We start from the raw sequence: 8,370 nt of genomic DNA, 5'->3' as shown, positions 1-8,370 counted from the left end.
TTGTAGACAACTCCTTTCCTGATTTCATAGGGAAGGTCCTGACTTCCAATTCTCTTAAATCCACCCCAAAATTGCGTGAAATAATGGATATTTTGCACCTAGTGTAGACCAGATGAAAGGCGACATTCATCGATATTTCCATTTACGAGATGGTGCTTATAAGGGAGAGTCCTATGATGTGATGGAATTGCAAAAATACGTAAAATTGTTTTAGTTGCAAGTAACGGTATCAAATAACAATGCACATAGAAATAGAGTAGGAGTTGTGAAGATATTTATTAAACCATTGATGTTGTACATCTAGGTGTAGGTGACCAGGACAAATGGATAGCGAAGAGGAGGAGGACAAAAGTAGGGCCGTGGTCGTTCAAGCAGTGGCAGCTTGTGTGGCAGCGGTTGGAGAATACTGCCGAGCTTACATATTTAAACAATCGGCACGTTATGGGGATGATGAGCGGGCAAGATTCATCAACTCGATTATTCGGGCCACTGACCGGGACTGTGTTACCCAACTCAGGATGAGTCGAGAAGTATTTTTCTTACTATGTTCTCAACTCCGTGAGAAGACACTTCTTTGTGATAGTTGGAATGTCAGTCTTAAAGAACAAGTCGTTATTTTTCTTCACATGGTGGGCCATAACGTTCGCAATCGTGTCATAGGGCATCGTTTCATTCGCTCGGGTGAAACGGTTAGCCGACATTTTTATCGCGTTCTTGATGTCGTGGTATCGCTGTACCCTATTTACGTGAAATAGGCCGGACAAGAGCCACCCACCAACCTCCAAACAAATCAAAATTGGACTTCATATTTTCAGGTATAAGTATTTTCGAAGGTCTCTTAGCTATTATACTGTTCATTTTCCTCCATCAATTCACAACTACATGCCTGTTTAATTCACATGTAACACATCATAGGACTATGTTGGTGCAATTGATGGTACACATATTCCAGTGCACGTTCCAGCACCCGATCATGCTAGCTTCCGCAACTGGAAAGGGGTTTTATCCCAAAATGTTCATGCAACCTGCTCATTTGATATGAAGATATTATATCTACTAGCCGGCTAGAAAGGTTCTGCATTAGACGTGAGGGTGCTACACAATGCGTTGACTCGAACCGATGATCCTTTGAAAGTCCCAAATGGTAGAACATTATATTCGTTGCACTGGAATACATTTTGATAGTTAATGGTTTAATTTGATACGCTTAATGTAACATTAGTTTTAATGTGTAGGAAATATTACGTTGTCGACGCTAGATATGCCCATTCGCCAGGATTTATGACTCCTTACCACGGTGTTCGATACCATTTGCAAGAGTATCGAACTGGTAGAGCACCGTCTAACATGAGGGAGCTATTTAATTATCGTCATGCCCAAGCGTAGAATGCAATTGAACATTGTTTTGGCTTAGTGAAGGGTAGATTTCCAATACTGAAGACGACGATCCAATATCCATTTGAAACACAAGTGAAAGTTGTCATTGCTTGCTTTGTCTTACATAATTGCATTCGATCTGATATTGAGTGCGGTGAAGATCTACAGGTTGCTGGTATATCAATAGGCGAGGTAGAGGGTAACCCTACACCCACCGAGGTCTCCACGCATGATGAGCAACGGTGTTTATTTCGATCGAATCAAATAGAGAAAGAAGCGTGGATTAGGGCGTGCGATGCCATCGCAAAGTGAATGTGAGGAGATGCGCAATGTAAAAGTAGGACAAGATAACACGGTAGATAGCTGTTACATTATAATTTACTTTTTACAAGTTCTGTCTTGACGTATGAAGTACATTACACCAAACGTGTTACAATTGAATGGATCGGGCAAGGATTATTCTTGTCCTGTTAATCAACCGGATAATTTACCTAAGGCACTCCGACTTTCTTTACGCATTGAACTTGGGTGGTTTGATTGTTTGAATAACAGGGCACATAATAGTTTATTTTTTGTGTAGGTGTAATGTCAGACAATTGTCTATCTGATACATCCATACCGCTATAGTCGCCCGTTCGGTCCCCTGCTTTACCTACGCGATGTTCACCACGAGAAAAGACAATCAAATCCCTTGCAGAACCCCTCTTCCGGGCAGCAAAGAGCAAGTGGAGCTCTTCAATGGATCAGGTTCTATGTAACACATTGTTGGAACAAATTGCACTGGGAAGGATAGCCGACAAAGGCTTTAAAAGAGAAGCATATCAAGTTGCGGCCGAGCAAGTGACAAGACAAATAGGGGTGCCTGTCACCTAACAGAACGTACAAAACAGACTCCGATATCACAAAAGAGAGTACAATGATGTCAGGGAAATGCTTGCTGCTAGTGGATTCGGCTGGGACAATGAGCGTATGGTGGTCACTGTGCCAGATGAAGTATGGGAAGAGTATCTTAAGGTACTATTAAATCTAGTTGTTCTATATTTGTCTATGCCATGTATTAGCTTTCAACCTAAACCTCTGATTATATAAATCTGAATACATGGAAATAATGCGGAGTGTTCTATTTTTGTAGTCACACCCACATGCTGCGAGACTATGGGGCAAGAGGATCGAGAGAATGGATGACCTAGGGGTTATCGTCGGCTCTGATCTAGCAACCGGACGTTATGTAAAGGGATCAAGGACAATGGCTGCATCGTCATATAGGATTAATCGAGATCTGAACGAGACTTGGATGGAGTTAGATGACGATCTTGACGATCAGGTTGACCTCTCTAAGGATACGTTAGGGGATTCTATAGGGACCATGCGAGGTCAATTTTCCTCGGACACACCGAGCATGCAAAATCGATGCTATCGCGACACTCCCACTCACACATCTGATACAGATCATGGCCGCAATGGGAGTGGGAGTAGCACCAAGAAACGACAACGCCCACCATGACCATGTGATGTACTTGACGTTTCTCTGAGGTCTATTGCGGACGTTATGCGCGACTTTGGGCTAGGAAAGGAGGTCAACCAAATTAGCAAAGTTCTAGATGTCCTCGAAGAGGTGCAGGGCCTAACCAACTCTGAGTTCATTGAAGTTGGTCAGCTCTTAAGCAGGGACGAGAACATGTTATCCTTCTTTGTTAGCCTATGCCCTAAGCGTCGCATGGATTGGTTAAAACAAACCCTCTGAGAGAAGTTTGGTGATGGTGCTAGTGGTTCTGTTTGATGGGCTTTGTCCCATGATGATACAGTTTATGCTTCTGGAATTGTAATAACTAACATTTTTTCCTTTTTTTTTGGCTTGGTTGTGTGGATTGCTTTTTTTTTTTTATTATTATTATTTCGGGTTGGTTTGATCTTGGTAGGTTAACATTTTGTGGATGACATTAAACTGCTTACAATCGATAACTATAATGCTTTCATATGATCATATCAAGTAGACATTCATGATATTAGCAAAATCTTAAATTCGCAAATTTGAAATATGTAAGATCTAATACAGGTCTTCGATAAAGGATTAAGGTATGTGTTAATATTCCTTTCAATGCAATGCAATAGCCCCACCGAGGCAGGTGTAAATAAGAAATTCATCTCACTTTCCTTTCTTCAATATTTGATACAGACATTTGTATCTACTAATATCTTATTCTTCTGCTATCTTCATTTCACATTTCGATCTCTTGAATTGATTGGGTGTTATTTGTTTCTGCAGATGAAGAAGGAAAAATATTACGTTGTTCTAGTTGGTCGTCGTGCAGGGATTTATCTATCCTGGGAAGAGGCCCGATTGGAAGTAAAAGGATACATCGGCAGTAGGTTCCAGGCCTTCAAAAATTGGAAAGAAGCTGCAGCTTATTGGGAGAGTTATCATTCTGGCACCATTGCTCAAGCAAGTATAGTATCACCGCACATCGAGGCACCTGCATCCCATTCCAGTGATGGGCTCGCCTCCCGGAGGACGTCATGGTCTTCGACCCAACAGACGACCCGAACAGTGGTTTCTCGAGCGACTTTAACGGATGAAGCTGACGTGTCAAGGGGCGAAACGTTAGCTGCATTGCTAACGGGTATTGTAATTGTGTTTTGTATTCTGTATAATGTCATCAAACTTTAGTCACTTGATTTTCCTAGTAAACAATTTCAGTTTTGGACTTAAGCATACCATCGTGCTATGTTACATGAAATGCAATTCCTGCTTTACCACGTTTATTTGATATACTTATCTTAATTGATGCAGTTACCATTAAAGTGAATTGGATGACAGTAATATGTCGCCACGAAATAGATGGCGAGCAAAGTTAGCAAGTCCAGACCGACACCATGGAGCCTAGTTTTGGATAGCATGGAAATGGGCCCCACCCATCGTATAGTATAGCATGCTCGAACAAGCCTGAGTTTTAGATTAGAGTAGGATTTTTTATCATCTTCCCCTTCATCGCAAAGAGTCAGACCCAGTGATTTTATTTTTGGGAAAACATGTAAAAGGTGGCACGACCACAGTTATAGTGGACCTCGTGGAGTGGCTACTCCCCCTGCCACCAGCCTCAATTATGGTTATTCGTGCTCCATTCCGTTCATCCATTTTCAACTTGTGTTTCAGGGCTCTATAACAAAAAATGAGAAGAATATATATCTTAGGTGGGCCACACCACAGAAAAACTCCCAACAATGGATATCCACCAAAAAATCATCTGAATCCCCACTGTACTGTTCACTTGACATCCAATATGTTGATTAGTAGATCGTATAGACCCAGCTGAAGGGAAAAAACAAAGATCAGCTACATTTGTAACTTTATGGGCCCACAGAGTTTTTAATGCATAAAGTTCATTAAAAATTGTTTCATGTAATGTGGTACACTTGAGATTTGGACTAGGCCAAATTTTTTACTATAGTGGTATGAATTGAACTATAAAAACATATGGACGGTACGGAAGAGACATTAGGGGGGCTAGTTTGAGAGGGGTAGCCAAGCACGTTTTGGACCAGTCAAATCTGTATAGTCGATACGGCAAAGGTGGTTCCGCATGGGACGACTTGGGAAACGGGTTGGCTATGGTTGGTGCTCTGTGGGCCCCACCATGATGTATGTGTTTCATCCATGCCGTCCATCTATTTTTTTCAATCATTTTATGTAATGAGAAAAAAATGAAGTAAATCTTAATCTCAAGTATACCACATCACAGGAAACAGTGTTGAATAAATTTTGACCCCCAAAAATGTTTTGGGGGCCATAAAAGTTTTGGATCAAGCTGATATTTAATTTTCCCCTTCATCTGGGTCTTTATGACCAAATCAACAGATTGGATGTCAAATAAACAGTACAGTGGGCCTTAGGAGGATATTAATGGTGAATATCCATTCATTATTTTTTGTCTTGTGGTGTGGCCCACCTAAGACTAATATCCCTATCATTTTTTGTATTAAGCCTAAAATGATCTTTAAAAATGGATGAACGGAATGGATGAAAGTGGTGGGGCCACAGAGCACTGACCGCCAACCACAAGGCTGGTGTCAAGGGGAGTAGCCAATCCGTCTCCGACAAGTTACGTATCCAGACGCGCAAGGTGGAGTGTCGTGAATGGGTTTAGTCCAATCCCACGTGCAACCAAACGGGTTTACTTTACTCACGCCAGGACGCAATTCAGTATCCAAACAACCTGGCGTTGTAGGTGCCGGGATCTAGGGATCCCATGGGATGTCCGTCTACTGACACCACCATCATTACCTTAAAACCGATCCCATCCCTCCTAATCCCATGGGATCGGTCCGGCCAAACACGCCCTCAGGGTGTTACTCGGTACGATTTAAAAACCACGGACTGCCCACACAATCTTGGTTATTAAGTAATCTTGCTTAATACGCAAGGCCTGTAACGGTCGTCTCTCCACCGATTACATTCCACCTTTTTTCGTTCTCCCGCCCGACTCCGTCCCAAGAAGCGTCCCTCTCCTCCCGTCTCTCTCTCTCTCTCTCTCTCTCTCTCTCTCTCTCGCTTTTTCTAGGGTTTCAGAGCTCTCTCTCGATCGATATCGGTCGATGGCCCGCCTCTCACCTTCCAATCTAACCTCCACGACCTCGAATTCGACGGATGTGACGACATCATCCGCCTCTCTGTCGAATCCCCAATTTCCATCTCCTCCTTCTCCCCAAATGATGCAATGCAACTAATTCACAAATTCGATTTTGTTTCAACTCATGTTGCTGACCCAACCCCCCTCCTCCCTCTCTCACCGGTCTCCTCTCGCCCCATGAAACCCTCGATCTATCTCCTATCTATAATGGCGACGATGGTGAGAAGATGATGATATGATCTGGTCCGTTAGTCTGCATTTTCATGGCAGCCAAACCCCGGCAACAATCACCAGGTCATCTCTCTCTCTCTGGTTGAATGTCCTTTAATCTCTTGTTCTTTGATGTGCGATTCAGGGATTTCTAGGGCAGATAGATGTATTTTGTCTCTATTCTTTTGATTTGATCTATTGATTGGCCTCTGGGAAATCGATTCTCCATCTGTATTCTCCACCAGGTCATCTCTCCATCTGTATACTCCATCTATTCTTGGGGTTTTGGGGAAGTTTGTTTCAAAGGCATTTAAGGATGTAGATGGTGATTCGAGTACCAGGTCCATCCGGTCGCAGCAAGCAACCTATGCTGGACATCTTGCTCAAGCGGTGTCGGGATGTTTCAGCTTATTCGAGGAGTAAGGTTCTTCAGGTGTGGGCAGAACTATGCGAAGAACATGCTGTTTCAATTGGTCTGTGGAACGATGTTGCTTCGGTTGCTTCTGGGACGTTGGAGGATAAGAGCGCATTCGTGAGGAAAGTGGCATTGACTCTACTCATCACGATGTTGCAGCATAACCCGTTTGGTCCACAACTTCGCATTGCATCATTTGAAGGGCCTTTGGAGAAATACAAGGAGAAACTGGAAGAGATGGAACCCAATGCACCTTCCGAGAGCGTTTTTGGATGGGATACCTTCAGACAATGAGACGTGTGAAGCAGATGGAAAGGTTCATCAGGCTGAAGTCAGAGCAGCAAGACAGTGTTACTGATAGTCGTTTGCCTGGTGTGGAAGATGGGGTCAACAAGGATTCTTCCACGCTGGATTTTGGGAACCTGGAGCAGACCAGGGCCTTGGTTGCATCACTCGAGACATGTTTGAGGTTCTCAAAGTGCATATCCTCCACAATGCCAACTCTGGTCCAATTGCTGTCTTCATCTTCTGCCACTGATGTTGAAAACACGATTCTTTTGCTGATGAGGTACAGACAGTTCCAAATTGATGACTCTGAGGCCTCTCTCCGGAAAATGTTGCCACGTGTAAGCATCCTCTTTGATTTGTGTTACAATTCTTCTACACTTCCAAAGCAATCTTGGCAAGCATTTAAGGGTGTGTTTGCATTGGATTTCTGTAGGTATTTTCGCAGGACAAGTCTATCCATGCAGCTGTCGAGGATGCATTCATCACAATTTATCTGACGAGACACCCTACAGAAACTGGTGCAAATCCATCGAGCATTGCTATAGAAACTATTATCGGTGATCTAGCAGCTCTAGAATGTATAGTTGGTTCCTTGGTATCCAAGGGGGATATTTCTACAAGCAAGGTATGTTTATTCGATTGTCATAATTTCAGGTGCTGCTTCCATCAATATGATTCACTCACTTTGCTATAGAAGTTATGCATTGGTGTTCTTTTGGCATTCTTTGACATGCATAGTTAGATACTTAGACTAAGAACTAAGAGTGCTGGTTTTTGCACACTTAAGGGCCTGTTTTTTCCACCAATTACCATGGTAATGTAAAGAAAATGTGCAATAATTACAAATTGCTTTACCTGCCTCTTGACAACATCTGCATTTGACCACTGATTGCTGTGGTAAATTGAAATGATGGCATTTTTACATTGCCAGAATGTCAAATCGCCACCAAAATACACTGATGTTGCTATTTGGATTCGAAATTTTTATAGTAATTACATATTGATTGGGATCATTTCAATGGATAGAAACCTTTGACATGATTAGGCCATTTCTGTGGATCCGAACCGTTCATATGATTTGGCTCATTTGGTGATCCAAATGCTCGAGTTGTGCTTTTTAAGTGATCCAAACTCATCGTATGATTAAGGCTACTTTCAATGACCGATGTCGATGGATATGTTAAGTTAATCTATATTATTCATATTATTGAGATCAATTCTTAGTGATTGACATTGCTAATTTTGTAGAGCCCTCTTTAACTTTACAAACAATTTTAATGATGGGGCCTATTTTTGCTGATCCTTCATTATTGCTTCTAGTATGGTTAATTGAGGTGATTCGGTCCTTTATCTTATTTTCACTTCTTTATTGATCCAAACTCATCATATGATTGAGGTTATTTTCAATGACCCATGCCAATAGATATGCTAAGTTGATCTATATTAATATAT

This window comes from Magnolia sinica, chromosome 11 (assembly GCF_029962835.1).
Source record: "Magnolia sinica isolate HGM2019 chromosome 11, MsV1, whole genome shotgun sequence".
Taxonomy (NCBI): domain Eukaryota; kingdom Viridiplantae; phylum Streptophyta; class Magnoliopsida; order Magnoliales; family Magnoliaceae; genus Magnolia; species Magnolia sinica.
Note: the sequence above shows the minus strand (reverse complement) of the source record.